This window comes from Bos mutus, chromosome X (assembly GCF_027580195.1).
Source record: "Bos mutus isolate GX-2022 chromosome X, NWIPB_WYAK_1.1, whole genome shotgun sequence".
NCBI classification, from domain to species: Eukaryota; Metazoa; Chordata; class Mammalia; order Artiodactyla; family Bovidae; genus Bos; species Bos mutus.
This window is the reverse complement of record NC_091646.1, coordinates 25623042-25647971: the sequence shown is the minus strand read 5'-3', so window position 1 is coordinate 25647971 and position 24930 is coordinate 25623042. Positions and strand designations below refer to the sequence as shown.

Sequence of the window (24930 nt, the reverse complement as noted above, 5' to 3'; positions counted from 1 at the left end):
ATGTATAAACAATGCTTCTTAACTAGGAGGCACTACAGAAAAGTACATTTTACATGGGAAATTTCACATCATCCTTCAGAGATTCCAACATAGAATGACAGGTTCTTTCTTCAGCAACCCAGGGAACAAACAGTTTAACCTCAAATTTCTTACTAGCTCTAGGATTTGTGAAACTATCAGGTTATTTTGATAGCTTTAAAAGGTCTCAGATTACTGAAATAACCCTGCCTTTTTCAGTCTAAGCATTAAGAATGCACCACCATGGAACCAGTATAAATTGGATTAAAACACTTCAGAAAGTCATCTTTGGAAAAAGCATGGGAATAAAACAAAAGGTACACCTGGGAGTTCGCTTCCATACCTATCAGATGTGTGAAATTGGCTACAGTAAAATAATGGCCTTTTCTGGGCTTTGAGTTTAAACTGAGTTCAAGGGTGTTGGAACTTACAAATAGGCTGATATTTGAACCATACAGGTAGAAAGAATTTTTCTGATCATTACAATGAACAATTATAGCGACTAAGTATACATGAATACCCCTGGAGAAGGAAATGGCAAGCCACTCCAGTATTCTTGCCTGGAGAATCCCATGGACAGGGGAGCCTGGTGGGCTATACAGTCCATGGGGTCACAAAGAGTCAGACACGACTGAAGTAACTTAGCACATACATGAACACACTACTAACCAGACACTAACAGAGGAAATTTGGTTAGAGACTTACCTTGAGAGGAGCCTACTGTACAGAAGGGGGAAACAGGATCAAAGCACAACTGAGGCCTGTATTCCATACCTATCAGAAGTGTGAAGTCAGTGTCCGCTCTTCGTCTGTGCTTGCACTCTGGGTCCAAACCAAGGCAATGTATAAGCTGTTGATCAAGCCCTTTGATTTTCTTAACTGCACCTGAAAAGAAAGAAAATACTGTTGAATGCCTTTGCAACAGATACAAATTCATTTCCCTGAGTAGGAATTCAGCAAGAAAAACATAAGAAACAAAACAAAAACATACCAGTATTCTAGTTCCGTTAAAAAAAAAATCCAACCAGAAACTACTTACCCTTAGGAGAAATAAGCCTAAATGTACAGATGGTCTGGACTTTACACTACAAACCCATTGTGATATAACCCACTGTGACCATTTAGTCACTCCATAGACTAATTTTCTGGGATTGAGGTTTGTCGTCATACTGATGAACCTTTCTGCTTACCTAAACTATTGGCCCTGAGGTTCCTGAAATGAATAACCTGTTAGTCCTGCATCCACAGATACACAAACATTCTCCTGCTTATAACTTATTGATTCCCATGAGAGATGAGTGTCCTCACACAAGGGACAAATGACTGGGGTTTGTGCAGCACTCTCAGTCACTTAGCTAGAAACAAGTTACAAAACTGGAAGAAGTCACTTAAGTAAGATGCTCTGTAGAGACCAATCTCTATACCTGTTTCAAAAGGATCCATATTACAGGAGTATACACTTTGTGTGCATGGCTAGAACCTGGATTCATTTAAAGTGGCAAAGGTCTTCAACCATACCCTAATTATGTGAATCATCAAGGTAATTCAGGCCCTAACCCTGACCAATAACAAACTGACAGAATACATAACAGCTCCTCTTGCTTCAAAACTGGAGGGTAAATGACTATTTGTATTCATAACTATCTAAATGATCTAACAGCATAACTTCATAAGCGGCACACAGGATATGATCCTCACAGGATGATGCCCCAGATTTCCACAGGGACATCCCCACACCACCTGGTCACTTCCTCAGGACTTTATGTCCCCTTCTCAGGGAGGCCCTGGCCAGACAACCTACCTGCAAGTGCAGGTCCCTCCCCCTCCTCATGCCCAATTCCCCTTCTCTGCTTTTCTGTGGTGACAGCAGATGTCATTATCTATCAGAATACACCTGTATCTCATTGAACTTACTTTTCAGTATCCCCCACTAGAATGTGAGCCCCATGCGAAGAGGGATTTATGTCTCTTTTGTGTCTGTATTTCCAGCATGAGGAAGAGTAGCTGGCCCATAGTAGGTGCTCAGCATATGATGAAGGTTACCTTTGGCCACCAGCCCTAAAAGTTCATGGTATTCTCAGAGCTGACCCTGTTAAATGTACAGTATGTATCCTCCAGAACTTCTCCATATTTACATTCTCACACAGGGATCATTAGAAATAGATACTCGACACTATAATTAAGCAGTTGAATAATTCTACACTATTTAAAAATCACCTGTTTCCAGTCCTAACTGGAGATACAGCCAACTACATCTTGGTAATGAAACCAGAATCAACTCCTTCAGGTTGGTATTTTCACCCATATTACTCAATAGCATACTCAAAACACAATGACTTATCAGTTTTGTTTGCATAGTTGCTTTTGGATAGTTTTAGCTCTTTATCATGAATCATTTCAAACAAAGAATATACGAATTCTATATGTCAGTCAAGCAGTTTTAACAATCAACATTTTGTCAAGTTTTTTTTTTTTTCCCCCCAGCATATTCCAAAGCATATTCCAGGTATTTTATGATACCATGTCTAAACCTAAAGAAGTTATTTCCTCCACATGTGGTGGTGGTGGCTTAGTCACTAAGTTGTGTCTGACTCTTATGACCCCACGGACTGTAGCCTGCCAGTCTCCTCTCTCCATGGGATTCTCTAGACAAGAATACTGGAGTGGGTTGCCATTTCCTTTTCCAGGTAATGTTCCCAACCCAGGAATTGAACCAGGGTCTCCTGCATTGCAGGCATATTCTTTACCAACTACGAGGGAAGCCCTTCCTCCACATACTCTACTGTAACATAAATTACAACAAATAGGACTTTAAAATATATAACCAAAATACTATTACTACATCTAAGAAAAATTACAATTATTCCCTAATGCAACTATCCATGTCCAATATAGCTATTTGACCTAAATATCTCTCTTAAATTTGATTTGTTCTTAGGATCTGAACAGGTAACTTACATAGCACTAACTGAAATAGGACTTAGTCTTTTTTTTCACCAATAACAGCCCCTGCTCCTCTTTTTTTGCTATCCTTTTGATGAAAAGACTGAATTATTTGTCCCGTAGAATTACTCACATTCTGTATTTATATGCATCCTGTCCTGAACAGGTTCCATTAGAAACAGAACATCCTGTAGTGAGATCTATGAACTTGGTTAAATTCAGGCTCAGTTATTTTAGCAAGAACATTTTAGATGTGATGCTTCGTACCCCTATTGTATCATATCTGAACAGCCACGTTGTATCCCACACTTTGATGTAAAAGTTGACCAGTGGGTTGTAGTATTCTAACCTTAATTCACCCACATTATAAAATTTCCCATCGATCTTTTACTGAAATTTTATTAAATGTACACATTGATTTACTATTTAAATTTTTGATATGCTCGTCACATACCATATGGACTTCCCTGGTGGCTCAGATGGTAAAGCGTCTGCCTACAATGCAGGAGGCCTGGGTTCAATCCCTGGGTCGGGAAGATCCCCTGGAGAAGGAAATGGCAACCCATTCCAGTATTCTTGCCTGGAAAATCCCATGGATGGAAGAGCCTGGTAGGCTACAGTCCATGGGGTCGCTAGGAGTCAGACACGACTAAGTGACTTCACTTTCACTTTCACATACCATATAATTCACAATATTAAAATGTACTGGTTACTGATTTTTAGTATTTTCAGAAAATTGTGGATCCATGACCACAATAAATTTTAGGACATTTTAAAGTCTATGGGTGGGTGGGTTAGTCACTTAGTCGTGTCCGACTCTTCGCAACCCCAGGAACTGTAGCCCATCAGGCTCCTCTATCCGTGGGATTCTCCAGGCAAGAATACTGGAGTGGATTGCCAGTCGCTTCTCCAGAGGATATTCCCAACCCAGAAATCGAACCCAGGTCTCCTGCATTGCAGGCAGACTCTTTACCATCTGAGCTACAGGGAAGATCTTGGCCAGGGTGAAAGTGAAAGTGAAGTCACTCAGTCGTGTCCGACTCTTTGTGACCCCATGGACTGTAGCCTACCAGGCTCCTCCGTCCATGGGATTTTCCAGGCAAGAATACTGGAGTGGGTTGCCATATATAGACTTATATAATAAGTCTATACTTATTATCAATGACTGCCTATTCTCCTGATGGGACTGATAACCCACCAAATGGTACAGAGATTAAGTTCAAATTGAAAACATCTGAGCTACAAGAGAGGCAGTGAAGTGAAAGTTGCTCAGTTGTGTCTGACTCTTTCTGACCCCATGGACTATATAGTCCATGGAATCCTCTAGGCCAGAATGGAATGCGTAGCCTTTCCCTTCTCCAACCCAGGGATTTAACCAGACCTCCCACATTGCAGGCAGATTCTTTACCAGCTGAGCCACAAGGGAAGCCCAAGAATACTGGAATGGGTAGACTATCCCTTCTCCAGCAGATCTTCCCAACCCAGAAATTGAACCGGGGTCTCCTGCATTACATTCAGATTCTTTACAAACTGAGCTATCAGGAAGCCCTTGAGAGAGGCAGAAATAAGTCATTTCTGAACTTGCCTTATCTGACTAAAGCTGAACTTTGTAGGAGACAGCTGCTACAACCCCACCCACATTGCCAGGAGGTGGGAGTAGGGGGTGGGGATGTGTGTCTCTAATCAGGGAGGCCTGAACTTGGATATTGGTTTAGTGGTTTAATTGCTAAGTCCTGTCTGACTCTTTGTGACCCCATGGATTGTAGCCTGCCAGGCTCCTCTATCCATGGGATTCTCCAGGCAAGAATCTGGAGTGTGTTGCCATCTCCTTCTCCAAGGGATCTTCCTGACGCAGGGATCAGACTCAGGTTTCTTGCATTGAAGGTGGAGTCTTTACTGACTGAGCCACCAGGGAACATTTCAAGATTGCATAAATAAGCCTCATCAGATGCTTCCATCCTTTAAAGTTCTAATCCACCAAACCCCTTGAAAAGTTGGTATATAAACCCCTATCTCTAGCCTATTAGGGAGCCTCTTCACTTGAAAGTTCCTACATAGTTAATAAATGTTCCTCCTATTAATTTACTGTTAATTAATTTTCAGGCCCTAAGCCAGTTGAGTCTAAGATGGTAGAGAAAATGTTTTCTTCCCAACAGTCCCTCTCACAAGCCCCTGAAAACCACAAGTTGATTTTTTAATTTCTGTAGATGTGTCTGTTCTGGATATTTTAAGTGAATGAGATCTTACAAAATGTGTTCTTTGCTGTCTAGCTTTTTTCATCTATCATTCATATTTCACTATGTATCACTACTTCATTTCATATTATAGCTAAATAAAAATCCATGGTAGGGGTATATAGCACATTTTGCATAAAATTCAACAGTCAGTGGACATGTGGGTTGTTTCCATTTTGGCTTTGTGAATAATGCAGCCATAAACATTCACGTACAAGTTTCTGTTTGAACGTTTGTTTTAAATTCTCAGGGATATATATCTAGGAATGAAATTGCTGTTGATGTGGTCACTCGAGGTTGAAATTTTGGTGGAAGTACCAAACTACTTTCTATAGTGTACCCACCATTTTACATTCTCATATGGCGGCGTATGAGGGTTTCAATTTCTGCATATCCTTATTTCACTAATTTTCATCTTTAAAATTAGAGCTGCCCTGGATATAAAATTAACACACAGAAATCCCTTGCATTCCTATACACTAACAATGAGAAAACAGAAAGAGAAATTAAGGAAACAATTACATTCACCATTGCAATGAAAAGAATAAAATATTTAGCAATAAATCTACCTAAAGAAACAAAAGAACTACATATACAAAACTATAAAACACTGATGAAAGAAATCAAACATGACACAAAGATGGGGAAATATACCATGTTCATGGATCAGAAAAATCAATATAATGAAAATGAGTATCCTACCCAAAGCAATCTATAGATTCAGTGCAATTCCTATCAAGCTACCAATGGTATTTTTCAGAGAACTAGAACAAATAATTTCACAATTTGTATGGAAATACAAAAAACCTCGAAAAGCCAAAGCAATCTTGAGAAAGAAGAATGGAACTGGCGGAATCAACCTGCCTGGCTTCAGAATATACGACAAAGCTACAGTTATCAAGACAGTATGGTATGACACAAAGACAGAAATATAGATCAATGGAACAAAATAGAAAGCCCAGAGATAAATACATGCACCGATGGACACTATCTTTGACAAAGGAGGCAAGAGTATACAATGGAGAAAAGACAATCTCTTTAACAAGTGGTGCTGGGAAAACTGGTCAGTTCAATTCAGTTCAGTTGCTCAGTCGTGTCCGACTCTTTGCGACCCCATGAATCACAGCACGCCAGGCCTCCCTGTCCATCACCAACTCCCAGAGTTCACTCAGACTCACGTCCATCGAGTCAGTGATGCCATCCAGCCATCTCATCCTCTGTCGTCCCCCTTCTCCACCTGCCCCAATCCCTCCCAGCATCAGAGTCTTTTCCAATGAGTCAACTCTTCGCATGAGGTGGCCAAAGTACTGGAGTTTCAGCTTTAGCATCATTCCTTCCAAAGAAATCCCAGCGCTGGTCTCCTTCAGAATGGACTGGTTGGATCTCCTTGCAGTCCAAGGGACTCTCAAGAGTCTTCTCCAACACCACAGTTCAAAAGCATCAACTAGTCGGTGCTCAGCTTTCGTCACAGTCCAACTCTCACATCCATACATGACCACTGGAAAAACCATAGCCTTGACTAGACGGACCTTTGTTGGCAAAGTAATATCTCTGCTTTTCAGTATGCTATCTAGGTTGGTCATAACTTTTCTTCCAAGGAGTAAGCGTCTTTAATTTCATGGCTGCAATCACCATCTGCAGTGATTTTGGAGCCCAAAAAAATAAAGTCTGACACTGTTTCCATGGTTTTCCCATCTATTTCCCATGAAGTGATGGGACCAGATGCCATGATCTTTGTTTTCTGAATGTTGAGTTTCAAGCCAACTTTTTCACTCTCCTCTTTCACCTTCATCAAGAGGCTTTTTAGTTCCTCTTCACTTTCTGCCATAAGATTGGTGTCATCTGCATATCTGAGGTTATTGATATTTCTCCCCACAATCCTGATTCCCACTTGTGCTTCTTCCATCCCAGCATTTCTCATGATGTACTCTGCATATAAGTAAATAAGCAGGGTGACAATATACAGCCTTAACGTACTCCTTCTCCTATTTGGAACCAGTCTGTTGTTCCATGTCCAGTTCTAACTGTTGCTTCCTGACCTGCATACAAATTTCTCAAGAGGCAGGTCAGGTGGTCTGGGATTCCCATCTCTTTCAGAATTTTCCACAGTTTATTGTGATCCACACAGTCAAAGGCTTTGGCATAGTCAATAAAGCAGAAATAGATGTTTTTCTGGAACTCTTTTGCTGTTTTGATGATCCAGCAGATATTGGCAATTTGGTTTCTGGTTCCTCTGCCTTTTCTAAAACCAGCTTGAACATCTGGAAGTTCATGGTTCACATATTGCTGAAGCCTGGCTTGGAGAATTTTGAGCATTACTTTACTAGCGTGTGAGATGAGTGCAATTGTGCGGTAGTTTGAGCATTCTTTGGCATTGCCTTTCTCAGGGATTGGAATGAAAACTGACCTTTCAACCACTTGTAAAAGAATGAAACTAGAACAGTTTCTAACACCATACACAAAAATAAACTCAAAATGGATTAAAGATCTAAACGTAAGACCAGAAACCATAAAACTGTTGGAGGAAAACACAAGCAAATCACCCTCTGACATAAATCACAGCAGGATCCTCTATGATCCACCTCCCAGAGTAATGGAAATAAAAGCAAAAATAAACAAATGGGACCTAATTAAACTTAAAAGCTTTTGCACAACGAAGGAAACTATAAGCAAAGTGAAAAGACAGCCTTCAGAATGGGAGAAAATAATAGCAAATGAAGCAACTGACAAAGAATTAATCTCAAAAATATACAAACAGCTCCTGCAGCTCAATTCCAGAAAAATAAACGACCCAATCAAAAAATGGGCCAAAGAACTAAACAGACATTTCTCCAAAGAAGACATACAGATGGCTAACAAACACATGAAAGGATGTTCAACATCACTCATTATCAGAGAAGTGCAAATCAAAACCAGAATGAGGTACCGTCTCAAGCCAGTCAGAATGGCTGCTATCAAAAAGTCTACAAACAATAAACGCCAGAGAGGGTGTGGAGAAAAGGAACCCTCTTACACTCCTGGTGGGAATGCAAACTAGTACAGCCACTATGGAGAACAGGGTGGAGATTCCTTAAAAAACTGGAAATAGAACTGCCATACGACCCAGCAATGCCACTGCTGGGCATCCACACCAAGGAAACCAAAATTGAAAGAGACATGTGTGTCCGAATGTTCATCACAGCACTGTTTACAATAGCCAGGACATGGAAGCAACCTAGATGTGCATCAGCAGATGAATGGATAAGGAAATTGTGATACATATACACAATGGAATATTACTCAACCATCAAAAAGAATGCATTTGAATCAGTTCTAATGAGGTGGATGAAACTGGAGCCTATTATACAGAGTGAAGTAAGTCAGAAAGAAAAACACCAATACAGTATACTAATGCATATATATGGAATTTAGAAAGATGGTAAAGATGGCCCTATATGCGAGACAGCAAAAGGGACACAGATGTACAGAACAGTCTTTTGGACTTTGTGGGAGAAGGTGAGGATGAGATGATTTGAGAGCGTAGTGTTGAAATGTCTATATTATCATATGTGAAGGGGATCACTGTTCCAAGTTCGAGGCATGAGACAAGGTGCTCAGGGCTGGTGCACTGGGGTGACCCTGGGGGATGAGATGGGGAGGGAGGTGGGAGGAGGGTTCTAGATGGGGAACACATGTGCACCCATGCCTGATTCATGTCGATGTTTCATAAAAACCACTACAGTATTTTAAAGTCATTAGCCTCTAATTAAAATAAATAAATTAATTTTCTAAAAAAATAATAACATGAAAGAAGCCTGAAAAAAATAATTAGAGCTGCCCTGGTAGATGTGAAGTTGTATCTCTTGGGGTTTTCATGTTGATTTCTCCAATGATTATTGATGTTGAACATCTTCTCTTGTGCTCAGTGGCCATTTGCATGGAGAGAGCAGTGGATCTGCACCATGAGAGCCTCCCCCTCCATGTGTGAACCAGGTGGCAAAGCCACGTAGCCTCTTTGGACCTCAATTTCCAGGCACAGTGAGTAGTTATTTAATCTGTTCATGCAGGGAAGGGACACAGAAAAAAAGAATTTGACTTGGATCTCCATGTGGAGAAACAGCCACTTCTACCTAGAGTGAAGGAAAAGAAACTCATGGAGGAATCCAGAGGGGCAGCTAAGATCCAGAGCCCAGAGGCTGGTCAGGTAATTCCACCTGGAGAGGACGTGGACACTCCCTTCCCTTTCCACCCTCAACAAGGTACGTAAATTGAAGCAGGGCATGAACCCCTCCCTTCACTCCTTAGGAGTTGAAAGTGGCTGGATTTTGTGAAATTTCCTTTGTTGACCTGAAACGCAAGGAGGCAGCTGACTGGACAGAACTAAGCACCTCAGGGTCCTCATTGTCTTCCTTTCTGCCCTGGAAATTCCCACCACCTCTGCCCAAAAACAGGGAATGGGGGCATAAAGGGGCCAAGAGTCAGATCCTGAGTTAAGATTGGTACTAGCCAGAGAGCAAGTGGTCTTGGGGGCCCTGAGCCTGTGCAGGTCCTGTGTGGGGAGCAGAATGGGGGCAGGAAATCCTGAGGCATTAGGGGTAGGCAGCAGGTCAGTTGTGCTGCCCGGCAGTCGGTGCAGAGCTCATGGGTTTACTTCAATTGTTTCTTTGAAGGGTGGTTACACTGGGGAATAGATCTGGGTAGGGATAAGTTCAGTTCTCCCTTGAAAAACTTCTGTATTTGTGAAGATGTTTTTCCTTAAAGAATAATCAAGCTTGAATTACATTTGTCGATGGAAATAACCAGCTAATAAGACCATCTTCACAGTCTTGATCCTTTTAGCCACCAAAATGCTGCAGGTTACTCAAGCTCCAAGATACCATTGTTTCTAAAGACAATCTTTATTTGTATTAATCTCCCGCTTTCTAAGCTCCACTAAGCCCTCTCTAAGGAACAAGGTACCAGGTGGACACAGTTCAGTTCAGTTCAGTCGCTCAGTTGTGTCCGACTCAGGTGGACACAAGCCCCGATTTAATATCTGTCATCTCTGAGTGGAGGCATTATCTGTTACCTTCCTTTTTTCATCTGGGCTACTTGTGTTTCCTCTGCCTTGCTTAAGTCACTTCAGTCGTGTGGGACTCTGTGCAACCCCATGGACTGTAGCCCGTCAGGCTCCTCTGTCCATGGGATTCTTCAGACAAGGAGGCTGGAGGCTGGAGTGGGTTGCCATTTCCTTCTCCAGGGGATCTTCCCAACTCAGGGATCGAACCCCCGTCTCCTGCACTGCAGGCGAATTCTATACCGCTGAGCCACCGGGGAAGCCCATGTTCTCCTTTAATTGAAAGTTATTTCGCTAGAGGAGAATGTAACTTTCCTCCACAGGAAAAATTAGTCAAGGCACCCGTCAGGCAGGAATAACCTGTTTGTCGCTGCGACTCTCAGACACATAACATCCCCCGCATCTAGCCGGTGTGGACACCACCTGAGATAACCCCAGGAAAAGGTGCTTAAGAGGTAGAGGCTCCCTAACAGGCCCTTGACAAAGAGCAGGAAGTGACCGGGCACAAGGAGCGTCTCCTCTTGGGGCTCTGCCTCTCACTTGAGGAGGGATAATTCAAGTAATAATAACCTCAAGCATATGACGTATACAAACTTGTAACATCGTTTGATATTGTACTTACTTAAACTTTTTTCCTCTAGTTTTGCGACTGTCGAATGGTAAAATTTCCTTTTTTCCATTCCTTCACTTTCGTCGCTGGCGGCATGAACCCTACAAGGGAGACAAGTGGGCTCGCGTGAGGTTTCCTGTCACCTTTCCAATCTCACCTCTCGCAGTCTCACTCCTGGGACCAACTGAGGCTGTCTCAGCCCTCCCCTGGGCGGGGCCAATAGCGAGGAACCGGATTCCCAACCCCTCCTTCGTCGGCGCCCCCACCTCCAGTGCGTCTCCAAGGAGACGCCCACGACGCGGGGCGAGGATCAACCCCTCCCACCTCAGCACTCTACCTCCCTTGCGTCTCCGAGGAGACGCCCACGACGGTGGGCCGGGGCGGCGAGTGGGGAATGGGGTCGTATTGGCGGGGTAACGCGGGCGACGCTTTACGGCAATGGTGAGCAGGGTCGCAGTCGAACCTCGCCAGCTATCGCGCGAAGCTCAGAGAGAACCGGTTTTTTTCCCGCTGGAGCGTGGCCTCAGCCACGTTGCTCCACTCAGTCTCCTTTGTGTCCTTTCCCTGGGGCAACGCGGGGTGACGCGGGGCCGGGACCAGCACCCCTTCTGGCCGGAGGGACCCTCCCCATCCTCTAACGTCTGAGCAGCCTGTACCCTGCGTGCAAGGTGGGCCAGTGTTGGCTGCAACCCGGCCGGCCTGGGGGAAGCGGAGACGGGCAGGGAGGCGCCGCGTGGGCCGGGCCGTGGTTTGGCGTTTAGCCTGGGCTGGGTGAGCGTGGGCACGGGGATTGTATTGCCGTCTGTGTTCTGTGCCCTCGCGACAGTAGGGAGAGGGTCCAAGTAGAGCCCCTCGGGCCTCCCGGCCGGTGGGCCTGGAAGCGGTTCCCAGTGAGCAGAGGGCGGGGCGGGCCGGAGGAGTGTGGGAGGCTCGCCAGCTGCTTCTCCCTTCCTTCCCATTTACGTGGCCGCCCTGGAGTCCCCTTCATCGAGTGAGATTGACGTGCTGCCCACGGGGACTGGGCATCTCGGGATGCATCCTTAGAGAAGTAACATTTCCTTTCATGAGTTTTTGAACCTTAAAAAAAAAAATCGTTGCTCCATTCTTACGTATCACTGAACCACGTGGAAGAATGTGCTGTGCTTAGTCGCTCAGTCGTGTCCGACTCTTTGCGACCCCATGGACTGTGCCCGCTAGGCTCCTCTCCATGGGATTCTACAGGCAAGAATAGTGGGTTGCCATGCCTTTCTCCAGGGGATCTTCCCAACCCAGGGATCGAACCGGGTCTGCCGCATTGCAGGCAGATTCTTTACCGACTGAGCCACCAGGGAAGGAGGGCAATCGAAATAAAAGGGACAGGGATTTTCATGTAAAGGACTGTGCATTGTTTACAGTGGGATTATAAGCATTTCATGGGTAAAAAGGTTTGGGGGCCACTTGAGACAATTCTAGAGGTGAGGTAATGTCCAGTAATACAGGGGGAACATGGACCTGGATCCCCTCGCTGGTTGCGGATGGTGACGCCCAACTCAGGGGCCAGTTTCTTCCCACCGCGAGTAGGTCTGGATACCCTGTGTCATACGGTACAGGAAGGGCCTCACGGGATTCTATGGGGCATGGGACCCAGACTCTCTTTGCCAGTAGCAAAAGTAAACAAAAACTCAACTCCAAGCCGGATATAAAGTGTACGTGCATTTGTCTGGGTCTGGGACCAAGCCTTCATCAGGCAAAATTCCACATCCTGTCTGCTGGATGTTCACCCCTAACAGGGTGGCCACCTCTTCTCGTTATGACTTTGTGCATGGTGGCGAGGCACTGCACCTCCACCGGGGCAATAGATCCTGGATCCCCAGTAGCGCTGAGACCCCAGGGTCTACACTGGGGGACCTTGCTCTTGCAGGACAGGTGAGGATCCCCTGGTCAGAGGCCCTGGGGCAGTAGTTTCAGCTCCTTGGTATCCTTGGTGGGCCTGCTAGCCCATACTCAACACCACTGCCTGTCCCTTCCACACCTGCTCTAGAGGGGTGCACCGTGGCCAGGTTCTCCCAGAATCCTCTGTGTGCTCCAAACCCTCCCTTCTTCCCATCACAGGCCTTCCCCAGCAGGATCCAGAGGCAGGACCAGGAGTTCAGTTCACTTCAGTCGCTCTTTGAGACCCCATGAACTGTAGCACACCAGGCCTCCCTGTCCATCACCAACTCCTGGAGACTGCCCAAACTTATGTCCATCGAGCTGGTAATGCCATCCAACCATCACATCCTCTGTTGTCCCCTTCTCCTGCCTTCATATTTATCAGCATCAAGGTCTTTTCCAATGAGTCAGTTCTTCGAATCAAGTGGCCAAAGTACTAGAGTTTCAGCTTCAGCATCAGTCCTTCCAATGAATATTCAGGACTCATTTCCTGTAATATTGACCAAAGGACTAGGAGGCCAGGCTCAAAAAGTTTCCACTTGATGACACTCTTGCCTCAGAAATGCTATCCACACTCTGGAGCCTGGCCTCTCCCTCTACCCTTTGCAGGTGAAAAAAGGCCCATGGGGGCCAAGAGTCTTCCAAGCCGTCCACTGGAGTGTTGTGGGAAATGTCTCCTCCTCTGCTCTGCAGTAAGAATGCACAGATAAGGAAAAGCAAAGGAAGCCATCCATCTCTGGGTCCATGTCCATAGAACTCTAAGAGATTCTGAGTTCACATGGCCGGATCCCCATTTCCTGGTGACTGGGATGTGATGTATTCTGTCACTTTGTTATTACTGGTCAGGGTTAGGGCCAGAATTAATCTTGATGATTTACATAAGTAGCGGCTTGTTGAAGACCTATGCTACTTGGAATAAATCCAGGTTCTAGCCAGACATACAAAGGCTGTGTTCCTGTAATATGGATCCTTATGGAATAGGTATAGAGATTATTCCCTACACAACATTCTTACTTAGGTGGCTCCATCAAGTTTTCTAACTTCTTTCTAGCTAGGTGACTGAGAGTGCTGAACAAACCCCAAACTGTCATTTCTCCCTTGTGCCAGGACATTCATCCCTCATGGTAATCAAAAAGTTGAATGTGGGAGAACGTTTGTATATCTGTGAATATAGGGCTAACAGGTTATTTATTTCAGGAACCTCAGGGCCAATAGTTTAGGTAAGCAGAAAGGCTCATCATTGTGTTAAACCACAAGCTTCAGTCCCAGCAAATTACTGTATGGTGTAACTCAATGGTAACAGTGGGTTACATCACAGATGGTTTGCACTACAAAGTCCAAGCCATCTGTATGTTTAGGCTTATTTCTTTTAAGAATAGGTAGTGACTGGCTGGATTTTTTTGTTTTTAATGGAACTAGAAAAAGACTGAAGTGTTTTTTGTCTTATCATATTTTTCATGCTGAATTCTTACTGAAGGAAAGTAATTTGCATTGAGGCAAAGGTATTCAACAGTATTTTCTTCCCTTTGCAGGTCGTGGTAAGATAATCAAAGGGCACGATCAACAGCTCATATATTGCCTTGCTGTGGACTCAGAGCGCAAGGACAGACGAAGACCAGACACTGACTTTACATTTTTGATAGGTAGGTAATACAGCCCTCAGTTGCACTTTGATTCCTTGACCCACTTCTGTACAGTAGGCTTCTCTCTCAAGGAACAACTCTCACAGAAATTCCTTGCGTCAGTGTCTGGTACTAGCACGTTCAGGTATACTTAATTGCTACAGTTGTTCACCGTAATGATCAGAAGAGTTCTGCCTGGGGGATGCAAATATCAACAACCTTGATCCAAGAACCTTGAATTCAGTTTAAACTCAAACCCCAGAAAGACCAGTATTTTACTGGAGCCAATTTCACAGCTCTGATAGGTGTGGAATAGAACTCCCAGGTGTACTTTGTGTTTTACTCCTTTGTCTTCTGCAAATATTAGTTTCAGAACTGTTTTAATCGAGTGTATACTGGTGCCATGGAGGTGTGTTCTTAATGCTAAGACTGAGCAAAGGAAGCGTTATTTCAGTAACCTGAGACCTCTTAAACCTATCAAACCAGCCTTCCTGCATAAGGGCAAGGATCCCCAGGCAAGAGGCTCTGGGGCAGGAGATTCAGCACCTTGTTCCTGAACATGGCCACTGCCAACACCACGCCCCCGAGAGCCTGACAGCCAGGGGCTCCTTGGTGGGGAAGCCAGGCCCCGGAACACCACTACCTGTTGCTCCCACACCTGCTCTGGTGAGGTGGCAGGCCACCAGGTTCGCCCAGGATCTTCGGAGTGCTGGAAACCCTCACTTCCTCCCGTCACAGGCCTTCCCCTGGCAGGATCCACAGGAAGGCCCTTCACGCCATGCTCAAAAGGTTTCCGCTTGATGGCACTGTTGCTCCAGAAATGCCAACCACTCTCTGGAGCTGGGCCTCTCCCTCCACCCTTTGCGTGTTGAAAAAGCCCTACGGTAGCCAAAAACACCTTCCAAACCCTCCCAGCTGGGTTGGCTCCACTGGAGTATTTGGGGAAGAGGTGTTTCCTCTTTGGGGGACTCTCCTGGGCAGTAAGTCCCTAAGGAAAAGGACATCCAGAGGAGCCGTCCAGCTCTGGGTCCAGGTCCACAGCAGTCTCTGAGACTCTAAGCCATGTGGCCTGGCCACTGCTTCCTTAGGGGACCGGGATGTGATGGATTCTCTCACTTTGTTGTTACTGATCAGGGTTAGGACCAGAATTACCTTGATGATTCACGTATTAGGGTTTGGTTGAAAACCCTTGCCACTTGGAATAAATCCAGGTTCTAGCCAAGCATCATAGTGTGTGCTCCTGTAATAATGGATCCTTCTGGAACAGGTGTAGAGATTGGTCCACACAGAGCATTCTTACTTAAGTGGCTCCGTCCACTTTGGTAACTTGTTTCTAGCTAGGTGACTGAGAGTGCTGAACAAACCCTAGATGTATGTCGTGTGTACCTTGTGCCAGGACACTCATCCCGCATGGATGCGGGAATCAGTAGGTGGTAAGCGGAAGAATGTTTGTGTATCTGTGGAGGCAGGGCTAACAGATTATTCATTTCACACACCTCAGGGCCAGTAGTTTAGGTAAGCAGGAAAGGTCATCAGCATGTTAAACCACAACCTCAGTCCCAGCAAGTGACTGTACGGGTGACTAAATGGTCACAGTGAGTTACATCACAGTGGGTTTGCAGTATAAAGTCCAGACCATCTGGATGTTTAGGCTGACTTCTAAGGGTACGTAGTGCGGTTTGATCATGTTTTTTTGTTTGTTTTCTGTTAATGGAACTAGGAGGTGCCTGGCATCTGTTTTGTTTTGTTTCTTATATTTTTCAAACTGAATTCTTACTGAAGGATGTTAATCTGCATCTGTGGCAGAGGAATTCAACGGTATTTTCTTTCCTTTCCAGGTCGCGCCTTGCTAAAATAATAAGAGTGTGATCAACAGCTCCTACGTTGCCTTGGTGTGGAGCCAGCATTGAGGCATAGACAAAGAACAGACACTGATTTCACACTTCTCGTAGGTACATAATACAGCCCTGAGTGGTGCTTTGGTTCTGTTACCCGCTTCTGTACAGTAGGCACCTCTCTCAAGGCAGGTCCCTCACCGAATTTCTCGGGTTACTGTCTGATGAGTAGCGTGTTCAGATAGACTTAGTCGCTACAGCTGTATCATCATAATGATCAGAAAAGTTTTCCCTGCTTGATTCAACTAAAACTGGAGCCCGGCAAGGGCCATTATTTTCCTGGAGCTGATTTCACGCGTCTGATGGGTGTGGAAGAGAACTCCCCGGTGTACTTTGTGTTTTATTCCTTTGCCTTTCAGAAAGATGATTTTCCAAAGTGTTTTAATCCAGTTTATACTGGTTCTGTGGAGGTGCATCCTTAATGCTAAGACTGAGCAAAGGCAGGGTTAGTTCAGCGACCTGAGTCCTTCTGAACCTATCAAAAGTAGCCTTCCTGCAGGATGGGCCAGGTGGCCAGGGGCAGGAGCTTCAGTGCCTTGTTTCTGAACATGGCCGCTGCTGAGGCCACGCCCCCAAGGGCCTGACAGCCAGGGGCTCCTTGGTGGGGAAGCCAGGCCCCGGAACACCACCACCTGTTGCTCCCACACCTGCTCTGGTGAGGTGGCAGGCTGCCAGGTTTGCCCAGGATCTTCGGAGTGCTGGCAACCCTCACTTCCTCCCATCACAGGCCTTTCCCTGGCAGGATCCACAGGAAGGGCCTGCATGCCATGCTGAAAACGCTTCCCCTTCATGGAATTGATTTCCCAGAAATGCTATTGCCCTCTCCTGCTGGGCCACTCCCTCCGCCCTATGTTGGTGAAAAAAGGCTCTAGTTGTGCCCAAGCGCCTTTTAAGTGCTGTAACGGGGCGTCACTCTAATGGATTGTTGAAGAAAGAGGTGTCTCCTCCTTAGGGGGCTTCTCTTTGGCAGTAAGGTCATACCTTTGTGGATATCTAAAGCATCCTGTCCACCTGTAGTCCATGTTCATAGCAATCTAGGAGATTCTGAGTCCACATGGCCTGGACCCTACGTTTTCTGGCGATCACTATGTGATATGTTCTGTCAGGTTATTATTGATCAAGTTTGAAGCCAGAATTCCCTTGATGCTGTAATAATTAGGCTTTGGTTGAAGGCCTTTGCCACTTGGAATAAATCCAGGTTGTAACCACACATACAAAGTGTGCGCTTGTGTTATATGAATCCTTTTGGAATAGGTGTAGAGATGCTGTAACTATCATCACTATAAATGTCTGCATAGTTTTAGGAAATTTTTAAATATACTATATATTCAATAAGTGCCCATTTTTACCTCCCGAGGTTTCTGACAGTCTTAATTTCAAAGAGGTGTTGGTTATTTTTACGAAAGTACCCCTGTGGAGGTGTGGGTGGAGGACTCTTGGTGGTAGTCGTAGCAAGGTGAAATATGCCCCTGACTTCATGGAAAAAATGACATCAACCCCAAATGTTAATGAAGTTGTTAATCAAGACAAACTCATTCATTGCCAGTAGGGATACAAAATATTCTAACCACTCTATGTAATAAATGAAAACTTAATGTGGTCTATTTTGAAGGGTAGCTATCTCTGAGGAAAAAAGAAAATTTACTAGCACTCAAACAAAGGGAAAGTGGGATGCTCAGGGTTTCGTGCTGGCTCCTTCTGTTGGTGAATTCAAAACATAAGAACAGTAGTAAATGTGAGCAAAAGTGAAAACAAGTTGTTAGGAAAGGGCCAGCCCATAATGAAGGAAATATACTTAGGCAACCTCTGGAAAGAATATTTATCTACCCCATAGTACTCAGCCAATGAGAAACTGGGGAAGGGACTTGTGTGCTAGAAAATAAATTGCTTGTTGTAACTGCCCTGGGTGTGCCTGCCCACCAGACACCTCATCTCGCAAGACCTTCACTAAAGCCTTGCTTCCCACTGCACCTTGTGTCTCCAAGTCCATTCTTTTGGTTTGGGCCAGTGGGCTTTATTTCCCACACTTTGGAAGTTTGGCAATCACACAGAAACATGTACACAAATGTTTATAGTTTTTTTTCATAATTTCCAAACCTTGTAAGCAACCAAGATGTCCTTGAGTCGGTGAATAGATGAACAAATATAGTGTGGAATAAAAGAAAGGAGCTATCAAGCTGCAAACGTACTTGGAAGAATCCTAAATGCACATTACTAAGTGTAAGAAGCCAACCTGGGGGAAAAAAAAAAAAAACATTTACTGATAAGGTTCCAACTGTATGACATTCAAGAAAAAGCAAAAACTAGGGACAGTTAAAAGATAAGTGGTTATCAAGGATTCCACAGAGGGATGGAGAGATGAATAGGTGGAACACAGGATTTTTTTTTTTTTAGGAAAATAAGAGTCTATCTAATGTACTACAATGGTGGACACATATCATTATGTATTTGTCAAAACCCATAGAAGTGTGATACTAATATTGAACCCCAATGTACACTAGAGTTCATTACAAACTAGAGTTGTAACAAATGTGTAACACTGTCAGAAGCTGTTAAGAGGGGAAGCTGGAGTGAGGAGTAGGCAAACAGTCATATTCTCTGTACTTTCCACTCATTTTTCTGTAAACCTAAAACTACTAAAAATGTATTAAATTTTTCATTTCTTAACTGTATAACCTTGAAAAGAGGTTGCACTGTACAAAATACAAACTGGAATCTTTTCACAACCTTAATTGAGCATCCAAAATGAGATGCTCCCCAGAAGCTGAGTGTTGAATGATACACGCTTTATGATGATGAACGGAAACACTTGTATAGAAGGTTACGAGAGTGAAGGTGAGAAGGTAAAATACGGGTGCTAGGTAAGAGACACCCATCTGAATAGGGTTAAGAGTGTGCCACCCAAACCTGCCTCTTTGTGATGTTTTCAGGTGAAGGCCCAACACATGAAAAGCTCCAAAAACAGCACAAGCTTTCCTTCTACAAAGGAAATTTCATTTATAAGGGAAATTTTCATTTGTAAAACGTGTCTCTCCTTTAAAAGGAAGAGGAACTCTTATTTAACTTTGACTTCTAACACTATGTGGGTGTACAACTATGATGATCTCTATACATATATCTTGCAATGTGATTACCACAATAAGATTAGGTAATATTACCTTACATAGTTAGCTAAGATTTGCTGTTAGCGACTTTCAAGTGTACAAAAAATTCACTGTGCTTTACATTAAATCTACAGCACCTATTAATCCATCTCTTATCAGAAGAAATTTGCATTTTATGACCATTTTCACGTACTTTCCCTGTCCCTAGCAGATCCCACATATAAAGAAGTATATTATTTGTCTTTGACTTATTTCACATAGCATAACACCTTCAAGATTTATCCATGTTGCTGCAAGTAGTAGAATTCCTTCTTTTCTGTGACTGAAGAGTAATTCATTGTGTGTGTGTGTGTGTGTACCACATTGTCTTTGCTATTTTGTTGGAGGGGGGCACCACACAACTTGTGGGATCTTAGTTTTCTGACCAAGGATTGAACCTAGGCCCTTGGCAGTGAAAATGCAGAGTCCTAAACACTGGACTATTGGGGAAGTCCCTATATCACATTTTCTTTATCCATTCTCCCCACAGTAGACACCTATGTTGTTTCTGTGTTTTGGCTATTGTAAATAATGCTGCAATGAACATGGGAGTACAGGTATCTGTTCAAGATAATAGTTTCTTTTCTTTCAGATATATATCCAGAAGTGGAATTAGGGGTTACTGATGAATACTCCCATATTTACTTGAGCAGTACATATGTTAATAAACTTCTATTCGTTTTTCTCTTCATAATTGTCTTTGGCCAGTCAAATTTATAGGGTTCTGGGTGTAGAACCCAGGATTTTTTTCCTCTTTTAAAAGGGACATTGATCTGGTGAATCCTGTCCCAGTTTTAATCACTCCTCTAAATAGGTTCAAACAAGCCAGAATACTTATACTGAACACAGCTTAAGTCTAGCTACGTATAGATAATATTTCCATCTTCTTTGCCCTTTCTTGCAAATGTCACCTCAAGTCAGACATTTTAGAAAGCTATGTATATATGCATCGTTTATTTCTACAAATGATATACACTGCTAACTATATTTGTCTTTAGAGTCTGTGAAGTAAAAAGTATTCTTGGCTAAATATTCATTCTCAGAGCATATTTGAACATGAGAAGTCCATTTTGAACCTAAATAAGAAAATTGTTTGAATTCTCCTTTTGTCTAACATTTTCCTAGACTGAAATAAATAAATATAAAATGTTGTAATATATATGTTGTATATAAATGTTGTAATAATATAATATGTTGTTCCACATAAATATAAAATAAACATAAGTCATTAGCACAAAAAAGCAAGAAATGTACATTAAAATGATGTATAACATACCCACATTTATTAAGCAATGTGTGCCAATATTAAAGGGCAAAGTTCAACAATGCAAAAGTGCAAATATTTTTGCACCAACCTAATATTACAATTACAAATAATAACCTATTCTTCTTTCATATTACTGAGCCTACCCTGTGTTATAACCAGAATAATAATACAGAACAGGCATTTGACAGAAATAGTTTTCTTCCTACAAAGAAACAACAAATGAGTTTCTGCTGGAACCTTCTCAACAGAAATTTCAATAAGGTATAAACAAAGTTTCTTAACTAGAAGGGGCTATATAACAAAGTCCATTTCACATGCAAAGTTTCGTATCGTTCTTCAGAGATTCCAGCATAGAAAGACAGAAGATTTTTCCTTTAGCACCCCAGGGGATAAACAAGATCACCTCAAAATCCTTCCTAGCTCTAGGGTTTCTGAAAATACCATGCTATTTTGATAGATTTAAAAGGTTTCAGGTTACTGAAGTAACCCTGCCTTTGCTCACTCAGTTCAGTTCAGTCGCTCAGTCATGTCCGGCTCTTTGCAACCCCATGAACCCAGCACGCCAGGTATTAGAGTTTCAGCTTCAACATCAGTCCTTCCAATGAACACCCAGGACTGATCTCCTTTAGGATGGACTGGTTGGATCTCCTTGCAGTCTAAGCGACTCTCAAGAGTCTTCTCCAACACCACAGTTCAAAAGCATCAATTCTTCAGCGCTCAGCTTTCTTTATAGTCCAACTCCCACATCCATACATGACCACTGGAAAAACTATAGCCTTAACCAGATGGACCTTTGTTGACAAAGTAATGTCTCTGCTTTTTATTTTTTTATTATTATTTTTTTTTATGCTGTCTAGGTTGGTCATAACTTTCCTTCCAAGGAGTACACGTCTTTTAATTTCATGGCTGCAATCACCATCTGCAGTGATTTTGGAGCCCAGAAAAATAAAGTTAACCACTGCTTCCACTATTTCCCCATCTATTTGCCATGAAGTGATGGGATCGGATGCCATGATCTTAGTTTTCTGAATGTTGAGCTTTAAGCCAACTTTTTCACTCTCTTCTTTCACTTTTATCAAGAGGCTCTTTAGTTCTTCACTTTCTGCCATAAGGGTGGTTTCATCTGCATATCTGAGGTTATTACTATTTCTCCTGGCAATTTTGTTTCCAGCCTGTGCTTCTTCCAGCCCAGCGTTTCTCATGATGTACTCTGCATAGAAGTTTAATAAGCAGGGTGACAATATACAGCCTTGACGTACTCCTTTTCCTATTTGGAACCAGTCTGTTGTTCCATGTCCAGTTCTAACTGTTGCTTCCTGACCTGCATATAGGTTTCTCAAGAGGCAGGTCAGGTGGTCTGGTATTCCCATCTCTTTCAGAATTTTCCACAGTTTATTGTGATCCACACAGTCAAAGCCTTTGCTCACTAATAGCATTAATAACGCATTTCCATGGCACCAGTATAAATTCGTTTAAAACACTTAGGAAACTCATCTTTGTAAAAGGGAAAGGAGTAAAACACAAAGTACACATGGGAGTTCTGTTGCATATCTATCAGATGTGTGAAGTTAGATCCAGTAAATTAATGTCCTTTCTGGGCTTGGGTTTTAAACTGAGTTCAGGGGTGTTGGAACTTACAAATAGGTTGATATGTGAATCACACAGGCAGAACTCTTCTCATCACTACAATGAACAACTATAGTAACTAAGTATACCTGAAAGATTGAAGGCAGGAGGAGAAGGGGACAACAGAGGATGAGATGATTGAATAGCATCACAAACACAATGGACAGGAGTTGTTTGAGCAAGCTCTGAGAGATAGAGAAGGATAGGGAAGCCTGGTGGGCTGCAGTCCATCCGGTCACAAAGAGTTGGACAGGACTGAGCAGAAGTACCAGAACACACTACTATCCAGACACTGACCAGAGGAAATTCGGTGAGAGACCTGCCTTGAGAGAGGAGCCTACTGTACAGAAGGGACAACAGAATCAAAACACAACTGAGGGCTGTATTACATAACCATCAGAAGTGTGAAGTCAGTGTCTGCTCTTCATTTCTGTTTGTACTTTGGGACCACACCAAGGCTAAATGAGCTGTTGATCATGCCCTTTGCTTTTCTGACTGAACCTAAAAAGAAAGAAAATACTGTTGAATACATTTGCCACAGGTGCAAATTAACTTCCCTCCGAAGGAATTCAGCAAGAAAAGCAAGAAATAAAATAATGCACCAGTCTTTTAGTTCCATTAAAAGAAAAATCCAGCCAGTCACTACCTATCCTTAGGAGAAATAAGCCTAAAGGTACAGATGGGCTGGACTTTATACTGCAAAGCTATTGTGATGTAGTTACTTCAAAGAATAACCTCTTCCTGCAAGACTCCAGTAGAGCCAACCCTCTTGTAGGGCCTGGTAGGCTCTTGGGCCTCCAAGCGCCTTTTTTGACCCACAAAGGGTGGAGGGAGAGAGAATGCTAGAGATAATGGTAGCATTTCTGGAGCAACAGTGCCATCAAGCGGATGTGTTTTGAACATGGCCTCCCACCCCTGCCTGGGGTCCTGCTGGGAAAGGCCTGTGAGGGATGGAAAGGAGGTATCAGAACACTCAGAGGATTCTGGGCAAACCTCCCTGTGGGACATGCCTCCAGAACAGGTGTGGAAGGAATAGGTCATCCTGCCTGGGCCCAGGATTGCACACCAAGGAATCTATGACTGTCAAACCACTGGGGGCATGGCCTTGGCAGTCACCATGTTCAAGAACGAGGAGCTGAAGCTCCACTTCCTAGTATTATAAGTCCCCACTTTCTGAGACTACGTGACCTAAATGATCCACACTTTTCAAGGAGCAAGCTGAGTTACAGAGGCAGAAGGAGCAGGAGGTTGTGTAAAATTTTAACTTTTCCTTTTAACACTACTTAGGAGAAATAAGCCTAAATGCACAGATAGTCTTGACTTTGTACTGCAAAGCTATTGTGATGTAACCCACTGTGACCATTTAGTCACTTCATAGAGTACTTTGCTGGGACTGAGGCTTGTGCTCAAACACTGATGAGCCTTTCTGCTTACCTAACTACTGGCCTTGAGGTTACTAAAATAAATAACCTGTTAGCCCTGCATCCACAGATACAGAAACTTTCTCCCAGTTTACTGAGAACTGAGAACTTCCAAATGTTCAAGCTGGATTTAGAAAAGACAGAGGAACCAGAGATCAAATTGCCAACATCCGCTGGATCATCGAAAAAGCAAGAGAGTTCCAGAAAAGCTTCTACTTTTGCTTTATTGACTACGCCAAGGCCTTTGACTGTGTGGATCACAACAAACTGTGGAAAATTCTTAAAGAGATGGGAATACCAGACCACCTTACCTGCCTCCTGAGAAATCTGTATGCAGATCAAGAAGCAACAGTTAGAACTATACATAGAATACAGACTGGTTCCAAATCAGAAAAGGAGTACATCAAGGCTGTATATTGTCACCCTGCTTATTTAACTTACATGCAGAGTACATCATGTGAAATGCCAGGCTGGATGAAGTATAAGCTGGAGTCAAGATTGCCAGGACAAATATCAGTAACCTCAGATATGCAGATGATACCACCCTTATGGCAGAAAGCGAATAAGAACTAAAGAGCTTCTTGAGGAAAGTGAAAGAGGAAAGTGAAAAAAGTTGGCTTAAAACTCAACATTCAGAAAACTAAGGTCATGGCATCCAGTCACATCACGTCATGGCAAATAGATGGGGGAAACAATGGAAACAGTGACAGACTATTTTTTTGGGCTCCAAAATCACTGCAGATGGTGACTGCAGCAATTAAATTAAAAGACGCTTGTTCCTGGGAAGAAAAGCTATGACCAACCTAGACGGCATATTAAAAAGCAGAGACATTACTTTGCCAACAAAGGTCCATCTAGTCAAAGCTATGGTTTTTCCAGTAGTCATGTATGGATGTGGGAGTTGCACTATAAAGAAAGCTAAGTGCCAAATAATTGATGCTTTTGAACTGTGGTATTGGAGAAGACTCTTGAGAGTCCCTTGGACTGCAAGGAGATCCAACCAGTCCATCCTAAAGGAAATCAGTCCTGAATATTCATTGGAAGGACTGATGCTGAACCTGAAACTCCAATACTTTGGCCACCTGATGTGAAGAACAGACTCACTGGAAAAGACCTTGATGCTGGGAAAGCTTGAAGGCAGGAGGAGAAGGGGATGACAGAGAATGAGATGGTTGGATGGCATCACCAATGTGATGGACATGAGT

The 24930-nt window shown here is 43.4% G+C and overlaps 1 long non-coding RNA gene across 3 annotated transcripts; it reads left to right on the top strand.

The window, feature by feature from the left end:
* Nucleotides 1–11108: 11108 nt before the first annotated feature.
* Nucleotides 11109–22418, top strand: LOC138986467 (uncharacterized). Of its 3 annotated transcripts, none has more exons than XR_011463316.1 (4): nucleotides 11109–11281; nucleotides 12932–13075; nucleotides 14284–14394; nucleotides 16212–22418. It is a non-coding gene; the product is annotated as an uncharacterized lncRNA (long non-coding RNA). The 3 variants fall into 3 exon arrangements; XR_011463314.1 differs by having other exon boundaries at nucleotides 11114–11508; XR_011463315.1 differs by lacking the exon at nucleotides 12932–13075 and having other exon boundaries at nucleotides 11123–11508.
* The last annotated feature ends 2512 nt before the right edge of the window (nucleotides 22419–24930 follow it).